Source organism: Columba livia, chromosome 12 (genome assembly GCF_036013475.1).
Source record: "Columba livia isolate bColLiv1 breed racing homer chromosome 12, bColLiv1.pat.W.v2, whole genome shotgun sequence".
NCBI classification, from domain to species: Eukaryota; Metazoa; Chordata; class Aves; order Columbiformes; family Columbidae; genus Columba; species Columba livia.
Genome location: NC_088613.1, coordinates 18856104 through 18877640, shown reverse-complemented (window position 1 = coordinate 18877640; position 21537 = coordinate 18856104). Strand labels below are relative to the sequence as shown.

Genomic DNA, 21537 nt, shown 5'->3' with positions numbered 1-21537 from the left:
ATTTGCTGTCTCCCTCCACAATATGTGCTGACAAAATGGAGCAAGCTGTAAGTTGAATAATGCAAATTCTGAAAATCTGTAACTTATTTTCTCCTTGTTCCTTAATACCTACCTGAAACAGAGAAAATTTATGCAGAATGTACTCTGATATACTTCCATGTTCCCAGAAGTTAGTTGGTTTTGTTTTTTTTATGGGTTTTGTTGTTGGTGGTTGGGTCTTTTCTACCAAGGAAGTAGTAAAGAAGTTTGTTCCTCAGAAATATAAAGCCTTTCTCCTGTCACAGTACTCAGTCGACATTCATAACCCACAGGAACATCACGTAGATCCACTGTGAACACGACCATAAGTAAATGCTTAATGCAGGTAGCTCTACGTACCTCTGCTGAAAACAGACTTCCATGGTCAGATTTCTCCTCCACTCAGCTGATAGTTATCCAGCTATCTGTAAGCAGTACCAGTAGAGCGTCACCTGATTTGAAATACAGGCATTCTGTTTTGCTTCTCCTAAACTTGCTCCTGAAACTCAAACTTCAAGTGCAGGAGGAGCTGTGAATCAAGGGAGTTTTTTAACAGTTTTAGTGTTTGCATATTGCTTTGAAAGTATGAGGCAACACAGTATGTCAGTCCTGAAAGCCTCTGCCACTTCTGTAGCACTCTAAAATAAATATATGCACTCAATAACGCCCAAGCCTTGGTGGAAGACTTCAACTTTAGTTCCTAAATGACTTCATTTCTTTTCCCCGGTATCAAAATTAACTAAATATCACTGTCTGAACCAAGCTTTTCCATCAAGCAGTCTACTGGGACAGACAAGCACTGAGTTTGTGGCTCATATCCTGGAGGTTTACCTGCACCTGGAAAATGACATCTGCTGTAAATCCCAGATGCTCTACAAGAGGCTTTCAAGTGTTCCCAACTGCAGTGACCCTATGCACACCATGGTGCTATTGGAGAACAAATCAGGTATAAAAGCGTGCACTGTATTCTTCTGTGCATGCTGTGCCATTGGCATGTCTCCTGCAGGCTGAAGATATCAATCTGACATCCACCCACTGCGATGTTCCTCAAGCCACAGGCTTCCTCTTGGGAACCTTCCAGCAGCTTTGCTGCCACATCAGGGCAGCTCCACCGCCAGAAAGTAGCTGCAACATAGCCAGAATTTCCCCTTTTGCTCCTCTCAAAACATCTTCCTAGTCTTGTAATGAAACGCCTTGTGAAGGTGGCGAGTGCCTGTGGGAGGTCGGGTTCTCGCTCTCAATACTACACAAGGGAGAAAAAGGCAGCTCACTGGGGAAAGCCCCCAAAAAGGGAGTCTGGGCCTTGTCAAACTGTGTAAAGACACAAACTGGGAATTCTTCAGGCACAATGCTCTTGGCAATTCCTGTTTCTTATCTCGCAGAGCCTCTCTAAGTGCTGTTATGACATCTGACTCTGAAGCAGCAGAGTCATGAGTGACACAGGTCTTTACAGCCCCTGACATGGACATTGTCATTATGTAATCTCTGTGCCATTACAAGTTTATTCTTACAAGTATTTTTGTGCCCTCTGTAAGCACTCGGCAATTACTGGTGACACATGCTTCATGATTTGGGGACAGAGGATTGAAAAGGACATCACTGGTTCACTGAGTGCAGTCCACTGTATGTAATCCTGTTAACAAGTTAATCAAGTTTAATTTAAGACTAGGTACAGTGTTTGCCTCTGCTGTTCCAACTAAATGCCTGTTCTGGAGCCTCACTCTGGAGTTCAACACAAGATGTACCCCATCGTCCACCTCTGCAAACAGACAAACACCGGGGCTGTTCTGCACAGGAAACAAGTCCTATGAGCAGCACAGGGACATGGTATCACCTCCTGAGAAAACACCCACCTACATGGAAAAAACCCTGCAGGTCTTGTTTCCTGGTCCACTTTGTCTCCGTCATTTTAGCGGAACAGATCTCTCCATTGAATAGTCGGAGCGTATCTGTGCGCTGAGTGGGTATCACACAGCTCTACTACACCACTCCTCGCTGCTCTCTCTGCAGAGCCTCACAGGCCTTGGAAGAGGAGACGTACGAGAAGATGGATTTTGGGGAATGACACTGGGTCTTTGGTGGGTAATGGTGTCAGAAGGTAACAAACATGAAGCATTTACTTTGCAACTTTTCTTTTTGTCCTGAAGACTCAGAATTGATCAGAACAATTTTGCAAGAAAAATTGTTTTTCATGGATGCCCTTTATTACTTTAACCAAATACTTAAAGATTTTAAAACACGAATTTTGAATTATTTCATGTCTGAAAACGGAGGGGTTCTTTCTAGTCTTGTGATTATTTTTACATTCTTTTTTATGTCAACAGTACTAGTGTTAAGAATAACAGATGCAAAGTGGGAAGGTGTTTCAGTATGCAAGAAAGCATCTTGCTCTAGAAAAAAAAGATGATATTCATCAAAATAAGTAGTGAATTTTGCTTTATCATTGTTTTTGTTACAGATCATCTCAACTATAATGTTATCAAAAAAAAAAGTAAAAATTAAAAAATACCTATCCAGACCTTCAGTTTAACTTGTATGCTTATAAATCTCCAAATAAGCTTACTTTGTACTTGAAATCAGTGGTGAGGTACAGTCCTTTCTACAGTTTGATCTCCCTTCACCTGAACTCTAAGACAGCCTGAGGAGCAGTATCAGTATTTTACAAGGTGCCATAAGGCACAGGCAGGTAAATATTATCTCCTCTTGAATCTAGGCCAGAATTTCAAATTTAATATAACAAGCTCTACCCACAGAAAAAAAATACCACAGTATTGTGGTCATAACTGACCACAAGAGGTCAGAAACTCAGCAGTCCAGCTTATTCCCAAGGGAGGCTGGTTGTATTTGATTTTCTATTGAAAAGGCTGAGTATCCTCAACCTTAAACAAATGATTGTTTTTCCTTTGATTTTCTTTGAAGATCTGAGGATTTAATTTGAAAGCTTTGAAGGCCCGAGTTCTGCCCTCAGCTGGCACATTTCTCTGTGTACCCTCAAGCTGCTGATGTCCTTCCCCCCTGGCTCTTAGGTGATGCTTCTGTTCTAGCTCTACTGAGATCCTGATAAATGATACTCAGTAAATAATGTTCTCTCCCCTTTTTTTCCCTCCCACTTGTTGGCTGCATTATCTATTAGACTGTAAGCTCTTTGGCAAAAGAAATGAAAGTTACCATCTGCCTGGGCAGTGAGCAGCACTCTTAGATAACAAAAAAGAAATGCTTATGATGGCTACATCAAAGGTAAAAGATCAATTAGCACTGAGGCAGAAAACACTGAAGTCAGGGATTCCCAAATCTGTCCCAGCTTTGAATTCCACTTTTATCAAACAAATACTGTAAAACCCCTTTGAATCACTGTGGACTCTACACTGAAACTGTTTGAGCTGCAACTGCAAATTTGTTAACCTGTCACCACCGTGAGAGAAGCTGGTTCCTCTGTGGAGATGCTGAGGGAGACCAACACAAAGGTACAATTGAGACACATCACCTCAATTGGTGCAGCAAATTAGCTCCATAAATACATAATAAACATTTAGCAGAACCTCAACTCTATACAACAAAAGCTACAAACAATTCTTGGCAACCTACAGCAAGCTTAAGCCATATAATTTGTAACTCCAAAGCCACAAACCACAAATGTGAAAGTTCCAGTTACACAAGAGCACTGGATAAAATATTAAAAGCTATAATATATAATGCAAGCTGTGTCTCCTGCTGTCAGTGTAAGGGTGTTAACTAAGCTTTTCTACACACTAATAGTACAGAATAAGACATTTTATTCCCAAGAAATTGCTGCGGAGATTCAGATGGTAGTCAATCAGCTTCATTCCCTTTTGCATGTCCCAAAACAACAAGTCATTGGAACAAAAGATGACAATAACAATACAGATTAGCTATTATTTTTCTGAGCTCAGGCCAGGGGCTGGGAGCATGACACACTGGTCACAACATGGCTTGTATGTTATTCCTTAACAATCTGCAATAAGAAAGTGAAATAAGTTTTTGGAATAATGATGGCAGTTGCTTGAAGATCTCTGCATTTTGATTATATAGCAATCCCCTTCAGCTAAGACACATCCCTTCCATATAAGTGAAACGAGAGAGAGAAGGAATGGCAACCTCTTAATATTTTCCTTTCAAAGAAACCTCAGCTAGAGTTAGCACTGTTTCCATCTAGCTGTGGAACCAGGCGATGAAATCCGGTGGACTCAGAGCAGGCCTACAAGATTGTAGTTCCTAAATTCTGAAAGAGGCGGTTAAGTGTTCTGTGCCTAAATTTCCACCCCCTGAAAAATGGGAATAAAACCTAATTGACAAGGACCATGTGAAAATCAGAAATGCTGACTTGCTGCAACATTGCGCAAACAACTACTTAGTACACAAAAACCAGGCTAGATTAATATATTTCCTCTATAAACAAGTGTCTAGAAACTACTCCTGCAAGGCAAATGATCACACCACAGCCACAAGTTCTCCTTTAAAAATGAACACACTCCTTGGCCACTTGGTTAGGGAAACACGGTTTCTAAACATGAACACAACAGACTGACATAGTCCCAAATCTACCAGGAGATACTGCTGCATTTATTTACCTATCAGGACAACTTCAGGTATCCTTATTTCCTAGCAGAGGAGGATCTAGTAGGAGGATTAAAATGTCACGGTGTTATCCAAGCATAAAACTTCCAGATGTTAGGTAAATATTGCTGCCACATCTGTCTCTTTGCAGATCAGCAGCATTCCCGCTGGCTACTCTTGACACTTAACAACAAGAATGGGAGACCAGGCTTCCACATGAGGGGAGCAGAGCCCCATAAAACTGCCCATGACCATCAGTTCCACCTGGGCGGTAACAGAGGTGACACTGCAAAGGACCTGATGTCACAGCAATGCCTGGTGGTCTGCAGCACTTTCATTTTCCATTAAATTGATGCTGCTGTGGAATTCTGTTGTGTTGTGTTCCAGTATGGGGTTGAAAGTGGCCCTCTGGTCTTGCACTGTTGCTTTCTGGTGCATTCTTCAGCAGGTGAAGCACAAAGCACGGTACCTGCTGAGCTCAGGGGAGAGAACCCCACTCCTCAGAGACACCATATAGTACGATACAGCACAAAAGGGGTCTCTAGCCCTTTCTCCCCCTTGTCTGTAAAAACATGGCTGCAAAGATAATGAACATACAGCACATGGCAGCAGGTAGTATAGTGCCTGGCTAATTCCAGCAACAACCACCTGCCCTCAAGTTGCAGCAAAAGGAGGGGACGGATATGGAGGCAACTCAGCTGAGAAAAGCAGCTCAGCTGAAATCCGACTGAGCCTGGAACAGACTGATTGTGTTTTTTAAAGGACCATTCCCACAATGTGAAAATACAACTGAAGAAACTTGCTTTGGCAAGCATTTGTTATAGATAACACAAGCCCTCAGCTGCATTTCATGGACATCACTGCCTACTCCTTTAAATCAGGCTTCCTCAAGCACTGCTCTGAACTCCAGCCCTCATTAATGACTTGGAAGATGTTGTAACTCAATGCAGATACCAACCTCCCTTGCGCTGCCAAGGTACAGATCTCCTTGTGCACATCTCTTACTGCCCACCCTCTTCCTGCAAAGTAATAACGTGGAATTAGCATCACTCGCCTGGTGCTACACATCAGGACCACATCTCAACAGCAGAGCAATGGGAGCTGCAGCAAGGATCTCTGGGGCTTGGACTTCCACTTAATTTCTCTGAACTATCAGATTGTCAGGATAGTGACACTCCCCCCAAAAAACCCAACCACAACACAAACGTAGCTTGACTCAAATTATAACTGCAAGTTATTTTTTTTGCCAGTACGGCAGAACTATTTTGAGCACTAGTTTAGATTATAACAAAAAATTAACTCTTCTTTAAGGTGCATTTCCAGTAGGCTACTGGTAGCTTGATGTAGACTATAGCTGTCTTGACAAATCTTTTAAGGATTACTGAACTCTGAGCTAGAAGCTGTATTTTGTATATACTGTGTTGCAATATGGGACCCGCAAGGGTCCTCTGATTCTCTTGATTTCTTTACAATATCACCAAAGGAAGCAAAAATAGCTCCCATCTCCTCTATGATATAGTATATGTGCAAGGAAAGCAATTCTGTTGTCCCTTCGTCTTACTGTTGAGATCCTCTAATCACACAGAATGGAAGAGGTTTTTCAAAAAGGGCATTAGAGTTTACTTAAGATCTTGCTAATTATTGTCAAATTATGATTGGTTTGAAATAATGTGCTTTTTTCTTTGCTGTTATTTACACCATCCCTGAAAGAAAGAAAAAATCCATAGACATATAGACTGAAAATAATAAAGCGATTACATTAAATCAGTCAAGCTTTTCTGTATTTGACTTTCAATTTGACTACAGCCAGAGATGCACAAGAAGCTGTTTCCCGAGTTGTGCACTCCAAACATGTTTCAAAACTATAAAATATCTTCATTAGACATGATTACCACCCAGTAACTGTTTATGCAGAATACCTGACTCATCACATTTATACACAACATCATTTTATTTCAGCACACAAAGTCATGGCCAAAGCAGCAGATAAAGAAGCTCATGCTGATTCCAGAATACAGATGAAACAGTTCTACAATTCTATATTACAAGCTCAAAGACATTATCACAAAACAGGGTTTGTTTAGACCAGGGGTGTCAAACTCATTTAGGACATTTATACAGACCTAAAATTACATTTGGCTCTTTGAATGCAACCACAAGGCTGATGTGGCCCCCGTGAAAATGAGTTTGACACCCCTGGTCTAGACCTTCAATTGGAGCTGGAAATAGCAGGAAGAAATACTCTAGTTCTGTTGACACTAACAAAACTACAAAATGTTCTCCTCTTCCTTATTTTAAGCCATCATGTCTTGACGTATATGCTGGTTTTATAATTATCTTCAAAGCATTTACAGTTAACTGGAGATTCAAAGTGTACACTGGGCTCAAAGACTCCTAGACCTCTTATAGTATTCTCTGGGCTATTGTCTATGAATGGAGGGAAACAGAGCATCTCCTTTATTTCTTCCTATTCCATATTGACATTTTATAGAATAACTTCTAAATAAAAGCCTCTCCCTTTGTTATTTCACTACATCTGTGTACAGACCTGCAGATCTTTGTTCATGAGCTTCCCTTCCCTGATACACGATGTGCGAAGGATCTGCGCACCCTCAGGGATCCTCTCCCATCTGTAATTTCCTCATTTGAAAGGCGGTCTTTAATTTGCCATTATTCTTTGTGAATCTACATCACAAGTAAGTCTGCTTCTTTCTATTTCTGGTGACATGCCCATAGAAGAAATACTATACTAACAAGTCTTGTAATACTCAAACTCACTCAGGCTGCATCATCTGGCAAGATCAAACCTGCTCTGTTGGGTTTGGATCAGACGATGCCTCAGCAGCCAGCTGAGAATCCCCGTTGTCTCATAGCAACAGGATCATTTGCTGAAAAAGCAGCATTGATCACCAGCTGGAGCGTTTTTTTCTTGTCCCTTATTCATTAGGCAAAATCAGATGCTTTCAGTGGATCTGGAATATCACTTAGACATGCCTTGAAACCAAATTACATCGCCTATAATTAATTTGTTCATAAATCAGTTCGCAGTTACAAACAAGAGAGAGATGTAGCTCTTTTCTTGTTTACAACAGTAATTTTCGCAATGTAATTAGCAATATTCATTACACCAATCCAGAAGTAGAAGCTGCAGTTCTTCGTTGGTCTCAGGACTACCTAAATCTATCAAAGCATCTTTTTTGTCCCCTTTCCAACAATTCCTGGAGCGAGGAAGACCTCACTGTACTGGACTTGTGTTGTGTTATGACCAGCAAACAAAACCAGCACGTTAAACAAAATCAGCATTAACACCTGAGCACCACCTCTGTCAGCCAGACACATCATCCTGACAAGGTTTCTCACAGGTGTGACTGCAGACAAAACTTGTCTGTGTAACAGAATGCTTAAGAGTTTCATTTTTAAAGAACATAGATGGTTCAAGAGCTGCTTCTCTGGCTCTATGAATCTAAAAGAAGTTAAAAAAAGAAAAGGTTTGTCACTAAAATGAGAAGATGGCACTTTGAACACATTTAAGAAATAACTCTTTGGAGGAAGAGGCTGCTATTTTTCCCTGTTGATTTACAGAGCAAAACCGTATTTCAGCAGATGGCTCATTAAATCTTTGCACCATGACTGTAGGACAAAACCAGCACCAACAAAAACTGAAAACGAAACAAAACCACCACAGACATAGGAACAAGATACGTGGGCTGCTTGCTTGCTGTGTAATAAAAACATTCCTTAGTTTTTATTCATGCACTGATCAGCAGACTTAATAGCAAACCTAGTTTACAGAAGAATTCTCCCCGTGTTTACAAGCCAGTCTCTATTCCAAGTGGCATTGTTTGTGGATAAGATATGTCTTTAGACAAAAGACTGAAAACAGATTCCATCTAACATTTCCTGCTAGGGCTTCTTTTCCTCGAAAACTTTAAAAAAAGGGAAGGTTCATGTGTTTGTTCTGTACACCTTCTGCTATAATCTGAGATCCAAGCTTGGAAATCTCAGCAACAATCTTTATTGCCATCCATTCCATGACCTGCCCTTCCTGTTTCCCAAACCAAAAACGCTGTATTTATTTTGAAAATGGGATATCCTGTTGGAAGGCTTTGAGAAAAGAAGAATGAACATACTGATCTTGGGACCTCAAGTACTCCTTCCTGTACCTTAAGAGAAATAAAGGAATAGCCCTGGTCAAAAAAGGAAACATGGCAGGAAAAATACTTGGGAGTTACAGTCAGAGCACTATGTGAGGAATAAATAGTACAGAAACAAATATAATTCTATAAATGGTTATTTTTCCATGCAAGTTCCTACATACTCTATATAAAACCTGCTTTCAATATTGTAAACTTGGAGTAAAACACTTGGACAGGAACACGTACAAGCCCCATTCATGGACCAGACTCGATTGCTTTGCTCTTTAGCAGGAGTGGAGCAGAGGGCCCTTTTGCTAAATCAGAAAATGTTTGAACCTTCATTTGATACCCGTGGCTTGCTCCAGATAGCCGTCTGTACAGTCACCTCCTACACAAGGTCCTTCATTTTTACTTCAGCAGCACTAGCCTTATAGAGCCAGACAGTGGATGAAATAATGACAGTCCAAACGAAACAGTGAGAGTTTGCTCAGGTCTTTCTGAGTGAGACCCAGCTGCCCAAAGAACACTGGCCCCTGCTGCCATCTCCAGCACTGTGAGGCACCCTCTTCAGCCTCCAGCCGCCTTCCTAGAGGAACATAGGTCTTTTGCAGATGCTGTGTTGCATATGCCAGCCCTGTAGAAACCTTTTGGATAACCTTAATGGTACAGCTACAGCAGCAGATACCGACTATAGTTTCCTGCTTCCCCCTGTGATTTTGTACCCTGATTATACACCATCTACTACAGATGTTAGTTTATCCCAAGCTCCTTTGGAGTGAACCACTCTGGTCACGCTGAAATGCATCCTAATGCAGCTCTAAGGAAGGAAGGCAGGAATCTCCTTCCATGGGACAGAGCAGGTCCTCACAAGGCAACTACAGCTAATATCTTACCTGCCGCAGCTCAGATCACCAGAACTGAACTATCAGAACTTATCTCCATTTTTCAGAATGGAAATTACATTACAGCAGTTTCCCAAGCTCCTGGTCAGCCTCAGGAGTCTACAAATGCCAAGTGCTAAGTAAACCCATAGAAAATAGGAGGCAATCTCTACTACTACCAAAGCTTGAAGTCAAAAAGGAGACAGGACATAACAGTTAGGAAGTGATGTTCACATAGCAAAAGGAGAGACAGAAGATAAAAATTACTGTTGTTGAAACAATCAATGTTATTATAGATTTATATGAACTGAAGCTTCTACTATCATATTTAATTAAATCAATGTATTATAATTGCAAAGACTGCACCTTATTATCTCACTCTGTTGCTGGAGTCATATTAGCTTTGCAGCTTGAAAATTCAAGAATGGCCAGTATATCAGAATATAAGAATTAAGAATGTAAAACAGAACCCCTGATGGTAAAGAAAGAGCTTTTTTAATTTAGCCAAAAAAGACGACATTTACATCAAAGAAACCAGCTAAATTTCAGCGAAAAGCTAGGATAATCGTTATCCATTTGTTCCTAGTGTTTTTTAAGCACTTTGTGCAAGGCTTATGTGGGACTAGAAGAAATTCTCATCCCCATACAAGGAAAAAAACAAACAAGCAAAACACAACTTCTTTCTTTTCAATAATCAGATTTCCCCCAAAAATCTTCACAGTAACTGGAAACACACGGATTGCTTGCAAAGGATGAGAATATGAGAACATTAACACTGCTATTCTTTATTACCTGTGCTCTGAGATATAAAGCAAAACTCCACCGTTATTTATAATGTGAAAGGCAAAAGATTTTTGTAAGCATGAGCCATGGCGCAGGGTTAATCCACACAGGCTATTAAATTCATTAACATGCACTAAGTAGCTCCCTAGTCCAGCCACACTATCTGCAAATATTCAGAGTGCTGCTACAAGAAGGAGAATGACATTTTGACATATCATAAACAACTCAAACTATTCTAGCTACAATACACTAGTTTTCTGTGACATGCAGAATAAGGCTACTGGAAGATATTCACAGCTGGGTCCTGAGAATTTCTAAAGAGAAGAACAACTAGGATATGACTCAGCAGGAGACGGGTGAATGTTTGAAAATTGTGTAAATCTGAAAAACTGTAGAAAGCAAATGGTACAGGAAAGAATACACTGAGACAGTCTACAGAGCTGGGTCAAAACTCCTGGAAAAATTATTGGTTCTGTTCCAGAACCTCAATGGGACCATAGGCAAATCTCAGCACCCTATTTGCCCATAAGAAAAATGAAGCCAACACTTGTATAAATTTAGACTTACAATGCTTATTCAATAGCCCTTTGGAAGCTCTTGGATCCAACGGTATGTATTTAACACTTTGGAGACAAATAACAGCCTTTACATATCCATAAAGGAGTCAGAGATCCTTGGACCTAGAGCACTTCTCGAGCATTTCTCTACATCTCTAAATCTTAATGGAATCATTACCTTTGTGGACTGGGGTTTTTTTAGTCTCCAAAAACAGCACATATTCTTTGCAGGCAGAGTACCAATGCTTTATACTACAAAAATGTGGGAAAGGTTCTATGTACTTGTGCAGCAACCATTCAGCAATTACCTGCACCTCTTTCTGTCACTGCCACCAAAAGCTAAGAACAACAAGCACCTAAGAATGCATGGAAAATAAATCAGTGGGATGCTCAGAGCTCTTCATTGTGGCCCCCAGGCTTGTTTTTGGAAAAGCTATGCTGTGTAGTGATAATCACCTTTAAACATCACCTCCATTTTAAAAACTACTCTATCCTTCCCGTCCAACCACAACAGGATTTTTCATGCCACCCCTTTATGGATCAATGCAGGGATGACTCAGTTGAGGAGAACCAGAGAACTAAGAGCCAGGCATCTCCAATAACTTTTTCAGTCTTAAAGTCTGCACAGAACTAATGGTGTTGGTACAATAATCCTGTTTACTCTGTATTTGTGAGACTGTATGACTGACAGCTATTGAGAAACATCTGCCATGGCAACATCAAGCACCGGTTAGTCACACATTATCTTTTAATCTCCCGCCACACTGGCAACAGTTCAGTTGTGCTGGTCTCAAAACTGAAAGGTATCTCTGCCTTACTTGGAACAAGAACTTGCCTGATTGAAGCGGTAATATTTAATTCTAAAGCCTTTTGTGGCAGGGAACAATTACTTCAGACAGACACACTAGAAAAGAAAGAACCAACTACGAAGTTATTTTAATGCTGTCTCATTAATACACAAGCAGCATCTTCCAAAACCTAAACTCAGGTGTCAGTCAACAGCTACAGATATCGAAAGAAGAGAATAAGCTGACGTAATTTTCACCTTCGTTTAGCATTTCTGCATGTAAATGATGCCAGCTGAGATTCTCTCATCAACTTTCAAGCTCAGCCCAGCGAGCCGAACAGAAAACAGCCTTCCCCTCCACAGCACTGGAGTGGTGAAAGACCTGAACAGGCCCAAAGATTTATAGCGCTTGAGATTTGCTTCTCATTTTACTGCCTGTATCTTTTGGAGGCTCATCACTTGTGCAATCCCAGGAGTACTTAAATATATGTATGTGTATATATATATATATATAAATGGTATTCTTTAGTTATTTCTCCAGAATCCATATACTAGGACTGTGTGTGTCTCTTCAAAAGGATTATTTGCAAAATGAAGTCAGGATACAATGCAAAAGTTCTGACATTGCCACTGACATAATGATCAGAGTTTCACTGCTTCAACACATCCTATACATCAGGTCAAATGTCCAGTGACAATTTAACAAGTATAAAGGAGAAGAAGGAACAGCACAGTAGGTAAGACACTGGCTTGTGTTTTAAGAGCTATATTCCAATTGTACTTAGAGTTCCTGCTGTACCATTGACTTCTTGCCAGATGAATTCTCTCCGCCTCACTTCTCAACCTATAGAAAATGTATATTACTGTTGTACCTACAAGTAGCACTACAAGGATAACCCAGTTAATAGTTGTGAGATGATGCTGTGTTCCTTCAGCAGTAGCTATATAAATAACTAGACACTCAGGATATTCAGCACAGCAAACATGCAAATAAACATTGTTAGTTAGCCATGACTCTTTATTCTCAAGATGCCCTTACTCCATATAATTATGCCAAGTGATTTATAAATAGTTCATAGAAGTATCTATGCAGATAATCGTCTATGCCTTAACTATCTCATGCTCAGTTTAGCAGCCACAGAAGTCACAGTGTAACAGATTAGATTTGAGCAAAAATACTAATCCAGCTGCTAGAAGTATAAAGATAGAAAATATCTGCAAAATACTTTGATCTTCATGAATATAAGGCACTGCAAGCTGTATGAAATGCTATTATACAGTTGTAATAGTGGAAACAAGCATTGTCAGGCAAAACGAATGCAATGATGCATATACTCAAGCATAGTCTTTCAAATTATCGGAACCTAAGCTCAGATACTTTAGAAAAAGCTTCAGATAATCACACGCTAGACAGTTCTGGAAAACTACCCCTGACAATTTGTACCTTGAAGCACAACGACTGAGATTCTTTAAACATTGTATGACTCATGTAATTATCACATCTTTACCCAAATCCTTCTAAGCTCTTTGTTCTGAATAATATCTCGCAGCAGTGAATTGCACACACCGTTTGTCCTTGCATAAAAACCAGAGCCACTCCCACTTAGCACCTTTTGAAGAAAAGCAGAGAGGAGCGCCTCTGCATTTTCCCTCTTAGAAAAACTTTGCCACAATATCTGTGCTGTTGCGCAACTCCCCTCATGCGCCAAGGTACAGATCTGAGTTACTGAGGAACAGCCTCCCAGCTACACGTTCTTTAGCACATCAAGGCTACAGTCGAAAAGGCCACTCACTGGGCAATGACAGATACGGTACCTTCCCAAATAAGCAGATTCGGTGCCCACACATTTCTATTTTTAAACCCATCTTCTGCTTCCACGTTGCAGATGCTGCGCACTCACAGCAACAGCTGCACGGTTACAAACCTCCCACATCAGACACTTCAGAGCTGCTTTCAGGGTGACATTGGAAGTTTTGCTTTTAACACCAAACTCAAATGTTTCCAACTCAGGAGTTTATACTGGGATTTGCAGAAATACGTTCAGCTAATCAAAACAAGTGAACCAAAACTATTTGATTTATTTTTAATAATCTCATCTGGTTCGTAATGAATTTTTTATGATGTTAATTGCAAGCCTACTACTTAGAGTAGCTTCCCTCAAAAGGGCACAGTCAACATAAATAGCTTAAAGGCTCTTTTTGAGTTTACTGAATAATTTTGAACCCTAAAAAGCACTCACTTAGAAGACTATGTGCAAGCTCAAAACCACTTACATATCTGAGCTGCTGAGAATGTACTTGTGACCATAAGAACTGCTGGAAGAGACGCAACTCCCAGTGACTACAACTCATGGTGAAGAACTGGATTTCATCATCAGATCCCCGAGCAGTGCAAGATTTATTGTACTGCCATAAATCAGATTATGTAATGTGCCAACAGCAAAACTGAACTTGATGATCTGAGCTGATAACTGAATCTAGGTTTCCTCAACTGCTGTTCAGTATCTTCATCCTTTCTGCACTCACCAAACAGCTGTACATTCAACATTTAGGATAATAAGCGTGATCCATAGCAGTGAGGATTTATTGGTAGTAAACCGACGTGTGATGATCACTGAGCCCATCAGTCAATATGACTCTGTTAAGGATATGTACGTCTAAAGCCTTTTCAAAGCTTCTATCCATTCCCCAATAGCTTTCTGTTTGGGCAGCAAACATCACGTCACTATACTGAGGATCTTCTCCTTCCCAGGTCTTGCCTGTATTCCATCCTGAACAGACTACAGCTCACTCACCTCCAAACAAACCCAGCAAGAATTCTTGTGTTTCCTTCATTTTTTTTTCTTGAAGCTCCTGGGCAGTTCCAACACCACTAACAACTACAAGAGCCGGAGAACAGAGCTTTAGCGTAAGTAAATTCTACACCACGTGACTTTTGGTCATGTCTTATGTATAGAAAGGGCATTAGGAAGGCCCATTTTTGTAAAGTGCTTCAAATCCAGAAATATAACATTAGGCACATTCAAACAACCACCCTCTAAATATATAAACTAACACTACCTGGGTCTCTATGCAGTTTTCCTTTTGCAACTCCCGTTTTTCTCCAAGTCATTTATTTCCTTGCCCTTCCAGTGTCACTCAAGTCCTTGCTTATTTGCCTATTTTATTTGTGCATATTCCAACCTCCTGTGCCATTCTGAGTAGAGCTTGGAACAGCAATGGAAATGAAGCCTGGTGAGTTGGTGAGGGAGAAGGGTGGAGCTAAGCAACAATGTTTGATGCCCACTTGTTTATTAGCAGTGGGGAAATATAACAGTATTTCATTTTAGTTGTATCTGGCAACTTAAAATAAAACTTGCTGGGTTGTTCTGTTTTTTAAAGAACACTATTATATTGAATTTCTAGGAAGAGAAAAGATTAGTTGGGTTGCTGGGGGTGGGGGGATCCGTGGTGCAGAGGAGAAGGCTGGATGCAGGGATTTGGAGAGGATAATTTCTGAGCTAATTCTCTTTTACACTGAGTTGGGGCTGGGGATTTAATCAATGTTAGTATTAAAGGAGCTGTGAAACTTGCTGCAGGCAGCACTACATTGATCCTTTTTTAGCTTGGTCAATTACTAACTACAAATTTGAATAGCAGTTAATAGGGGTACTTAATCAGCTGCCTAGGCTTTGTCTGTGCTATGTATTCAAAGTGCCACCTAGTGGAAAATATCACCTTAGTGAGGGGCTATCTCTGTGACTATTTGTAATGACTATACAGCTCTATGAAATGTAGCTGTAGATCACTCAGCCACCTATACTGAGACATTCTGTCATATCCAGATATATTTTCCCTGCTAAAGGTCGGGGGGGGTGTTGGAATCCTTGATGGTAGTTAAGAATTAGACCACATAGTCTGTGGCTGGCAGTTAACTGCCTAATAGCACAGACAGTGCAAAGAACAGATTGTGCTTCTAGAGACCTGTGTTCGTAGAACTCTTAAAACCATTATCTAAGATAAAAGCATTTCACCACGCAGGATTTAACAGCCCTAGTTTAGTTTTGCCACACATGAAAAAATAACACCATTTTCTTCTAAATTTCAAAGAGCTGCAGACATGCGAGTTTCCACCAGCAGAAGAGCATTAAACATATATGCACAAACACATAAAAAGCAGAGCACTGGTATGCCAGATTACATTTCACTCAGGTGGCCACTCAGTTCATACCAAGCATTTGTTTCTCAGTGTTGAGGGTTTTGGGCAGGGACTGCAAACATCCTGTTGCGCATCAGGTCTGCTGCGAGGCCAGGTATGGACTGTGGATCTGTTCTTTCTTCTCAAAAGCTTATTGAGCAGAGCCCTTCGGTTTCTTCCTGTGTTTGGCAGTGAATTATCAGGTTAGGCTGCAAGAATTTCAGCACTTTGAATCACATTGCGTAAGCCGCATGACTCACACAGCCTAAGGAGATCCGCTGTACTGCAAGGTGTTAAAAATTCAAAGCACAGAGCACTCTGAAAATAACAGTTAGGAAAGAGATATTCTTTTCAGAACTAGCAACATTTTCCGTGTTCTTATGACACAGTCGTTTACCTTAGCCATCCTAAAGGCTAAACAGACATCAACATATATTAGCTAATTCATCTCACAAGCGATGAAAGAAAGAATTCATGTTTTTACACTCCTCATACAGGATCTCTTTTGTGGCATTTATTAAATTCTGTCATATAGCTTGAGGTCATGAATGTTACTTTTATTTTACAGATTACCAGATACATGCTATCTGGTTAGTCCAAGGTAACTGAACAAACTAGTGGCACTAAGAATCATCTCAATGTTTATTCTCCCTCACTTCTGTATCTTCTTATCTGCTCAGACAGGTCAGCTTTCTCTTTATACAACAGGGCACTAAGCAGTGCCATCCTGGAAGTTGATGTCATTCTTTTAAAAGCATATATACCGATTAACAAATAAAATACATTAGAAACAGAGCTGCTCCTTTAGGAATACAAGATGAAAATACTACAGTCCTGCTCTGCATTCTTCACTGTTGTCACCTCATAAGACATTTCTACCTCCGTGAAGTGGGTGTGACATAGCAGCATTCTGATGAGATGCCATCCTACGTTACACAAGACCAGCCCCACGTACTCACACCCGCCTGCCTGTGCCAGCTCAGTAATTCAGCTCTATACTGCAGCACCTTTTAGACCTTTCAGCGTCCTGTTACACAGAAAATCACTCAGAAAAAGCTAAGTTTCAGAAGCCTGGCATATTCCCTAACAGCATTACTTCAGGTTGCAAAAGAAGAAATGCTAACAATTAATTAAATAGCATGGCAAAAATCCCCGCAACATAACCAAAATTCTAAGCCAGGATTCTTCACTAGCCTTGCGGCTTCCTCCATCAGGGCATGTGACAGACAGGATTCACGTCACTTAAAGTACTCCTATTCCATATAGAACAGAACAGACCGAGAACTTTGAAATCTGAATAAGGACAAAGTCACCGAAAAACGTATTTGAAACATCTCCTTGCCATTCAGGCAGCTGCCCACTAGTTGTCCCCATTGCTTCACAGGAGTACAGGAGCAGTGCTGGAACGGGAACAAAATCTGGCTCTGAACGTGAGAGCTGCTACTGGCAGGGGGGAAGAAAAAAATATTTAAAAGAAATAAAAAAAATATAATTAAAAGCACCTCTGAAAAATTAAAACGAGCTACTTTAGTTCTGTAAGTCTGTAGATAAGAAAAAGGATGTGTAGGAGAAGGCCTACACCCCAGGACAGAGATGTGGTTACAATGTGAGATGACCAGCATGGAAAGCTTAAGATCCAACCTTAGCAGATCTATGGCTTTATGACATGACAAAGGAAAGCCCTGGAGATCCATTCATGCAGCAGAACAGGAATAATCCAAGTGGACTGGAGCATTCCAGCCATCACATCACCATCTGCACTATCCAATAAAAAACACCTTAAGAGATGTTTTCCCAGCTAGTATCTATAGCAGACACTACCTTCTAATCTCAGAATATAGAAACTATTTACATTTAGAACTGTGTATTAGAGAGGCCATACAGTGAAAGTGGTTTAGACTCATCTCAAAACCATAAAGTTCTTTCTTCTCTTGAAAATTCAGGACAATTTCTCAGTTCCATTCCTCTTTTGTCTTTTCAATATGAGCCCATAACACAGAATTGTAACTATATTTGTTAGATTTACAAGATTCTGGATTTGGTCTCTTCACAAATCAACTTGGAGAAATCTCATTTCATGCTGGTAATGGTTGGGATTTATTATCACATAATAGATGCTATTAAGAAGGCAGAATAATATTTTACAAGGCAGTTAATTCCACCTTAATTGCTTTTTTAGCCTTAATGCTGCCACTCACAAAAGAATTATGAAAGCCTGCACATGCTTAACAAAATGTATGCTATGAATTTGGATGCTATATATTGCTTTTTGTTCAGCCTTTGTAAATCCGACTGATTACCTACTCTATAATATTTGCTCATAAAAATCAAAGACAAGGCAATGTCATTTCTAACGTGCCAGGCCTCTGGTACAGCCCTATTGCTCATATGTCATCCAAGGGCAGCTGTCACTTAAGTCAGCTCTGGAGATCAGAATCTACCTTTTTGTTTGCTACATTCCACTCCAGCAAAGTTGAGAAGGGTAGTAAAGGATGAGATTCCTGTATCTTCAAAAGATAGTCACGGGGAAAACACACTCAGGGAAAAGAGACATTCCTGCTTTGTTACTCTAAGCTTCTGCTTTACTCTTTACTCTTACATCTCTTTACTCAGCCACTAGCACTTAATTCCTGCATGTCACAACATAGCACACTAAGCCAAAATGTTTGCAGAGAGCTTTATCAGTACAGCAAAGCAAAATTCAGAATTGCCAGTGCAGAATTATTAGCAAAATAATATAAGAAGTAAAATGCAAGTTCTAAATTTCACCAAGTTGAAGAGGAAGAGTTCAGAATTTAAAATACATTGGTGATTTTATTTAAAATGGGCTAAAACCCTAAACCAGAATTCCTCTCAGTTTGAAATCTACAATTTAGTTCCAAATTCTAAACTTTGCTCTATGTAGTATGAATGGGCACAAAACCGCATCTGATGTGCCACCAGCTACCTACTGAATGCCCACGTGAAGTCAACTGTGATTTTTTTCACCTGTGAGTGCACTGTATTAGTGCATTCTAACAGACTTAAAGCTTTATTCACCAAAATAAATAGCTCCAAACACTGTACACATAACGTACTGTTTACAAACACTTTACAGATGTAACAACCGACTGGAGAAACTTCTGAATTTTTTTTCCTGAAGCAGCTTTGACTGAAAAATGTAATGTTTCCAAAGGACTGGCTGTACATATAGACTCATCTCCCCAAGATGACACCTGTTACTAATATATATTCTTGCCAGAAAGTATGAAAAGCAACTCAAATCCAAATCACTTCATACTTCGTGTTTGACAACCTACGGAAATATTTAGTTTTAAATGAACTATATCAGCATGCGACTACTCACATAAGCCCAGCAGTTAAAAATGCACCTAAGACTAAAGACTGTGGTTCAACCAACAGCTTAGATTCAAATGATGTAAATTAAAAAACAAAAAAAACACTTGTACTAACTGCAAATGAAATAGAGCTTGCTGAAATCAGCCCAACTTAGGGTACTTGGGAATTTAAAGGAATCAGTTTCCTGCTTAGTGGTCACAGCATGTGGCCAGAGGAGTGAAGTATTGTTAGTTTAACAAGTACATATTGTAAAGTGCTTTCTTTAAGCAGTATGGAACAAGGGGAACAGTCTCCTTCCATCTCAATATATACGCACACTAGCTGAAAGCATCAAAATGTATTTTTATATAATAATTTTATTTTTTTTCTAATAAACATGAATAAACATTATTTCAATGCTTTTAGCATGACTACAGTCTGGTGTATGCAACAGTGCTGACTGCTGAAGAAGGGCAGGTCAGGATCTAAACTGGGCAGTGAGACCTGGCCCTTCTGCAGTGTTCTGTGCTATTGGTATATTAGATAACTAAGGCCCGCAGGAAAAGTTTTGCTGAATCATAATGAGAACATTTTCCAGACAGCTGGAGGGCTACAACTAATGCTACTGTAAATAAGCAAATGCTGCTTCTTCCTCTGGCTGACTTAATGTTACACCTGCATTCAGGAGAGGTACAGAAATGCTTAAAAGGATGAGTCTCCAACAGTGAAGAGGAAAAAAAGGAAATTGAAATTAATTTACAACAAAAAGCTGTGAAGTATCTTTTCTTTATAACTATTTCAATAAAGTCTGAACTTGAGAGGTACAAAGCAACCGTAGTGCTCTAAATGATTGACAAAGGGAGGGAAACACTCCGGAAAAAAAAAAAAATAGAATATAGATCATGTTACATTTAAACCCCATTGCACTGCTAACTACAGACACAAGCTATCTAGAGACACCAAATTCAGAATTAAATGAATATGATTTACTCTGCTGCTACAGGAGAATTAGGCTGTTCAGATACAGGACATACTGATTATTGACCTCCCTAGATTTGAGGAGTCTGTACCAGCAGCTGTACGTGCCCACTTTGAATGGCCAGCTCTCCCAGATGTGTACGTTGCAAATGAATAAGCTCACATATGCCAGCAGAAGAAACAGTTTCTGCCATCTTCCCCCCCACCTAATGATTTTTAGACTACCTTTCAGCAGTGATGACGGCAAAACATTATCCTCCAGAAGGGCACAAGAAGCAAGAAGTGCAAGTTTTACCAAAGCACACAGGAGGAAAATCTTAAATACTCAGAGATGGCAGCCTGTGCTTCTCCACCAACCCCTGAAATTAACAGCCACAAAAGGTTTTTCCACAACTAGGGCTACAAACCATCTTGTGAACACCGCCTAAGGACACCATTCTCTCACAAAAGGAAACAAGGGTGTTGTCAGGTGTGCAAAGTGATTCTTCCCTCCTGTGAACCAGGAGGAACCTGTAAGTTTAAATGGTGTTAAAGTGCAAAAGGCCCTCAAAGAAAAAATACACCTCTGAACAAAGAAAAAACTCATTATACTTTGCACCTGTTTAAGAAAAAAATCCTTTTAACAAGTTGGTTCATCAATAAAGGTGCAACTGAGTATCACATCATTAAAGGAACAGGAATGAAAACAGAGTAAATTCTCATTAAGAAACAATCCTAAGTATCTATCTCATTAAAAAAACCAGCACTTTCTCTCCGTGGTCCTGGTTATAGAGAATCTCTCATAAGAATGTGTTACTTACAAACACAGGATTGCTCCTGTAAGTTAGGAAACTGCTTTTTGAGCTAAAAAGCTAGAACTTGTACCCGTATTTCTAAGAAAAGGTGTCACTTACTGTGAACAAGCATAGCAATGAGAACAGAAAAACCTTTAGGGAAAACTGCCACTCATTTCAATATCACAAACAGGACACAAGCATAGGGAAAGTGACAAATTTTGCATTCTCTCAGTAACAGATTCTCTTTCTGTTAACATTGTAAGTAAGAATAGAGAAACTTCAATCACTGTGGCAAGCAGCCAGCTCATGAATAGGCTTGCTAACATCAACAAGACTATTCGTATGAACAAATGCTCAAAATGACTATGAGACTTCTTGTTTATCCTTTGTAATGTTAAAATCAGAGGATTACTGTGGTTTCTAAGTGCTCTCCCACATGGACTAAGAGCTGAAGTCAAGAGCACTCATGTGAGCAACTAGGTAAAAGCTGCAGTCAAAGACTGATGTTTTCAGTTAAAAAAAAATAATATGGCATGTTCTAAAAAAAGAAC

The 21537-nt window shown here is 39.9% G+C and overlaps 1 long non-coding RNA gene across 3 annotated transcripts in view; it reads right to left on the bottom strand.

Moving 5' to 3' along the window:
- The window catches only part of LOC135580728 (uncharacterized), a 171410-nt gene that overhangs the window by 105572 nt on the left and 44301 nt on the right, over positions 1-21537 (bottom strand). The gene's annotated exons all lie outside the window — the stretch shown is intronic.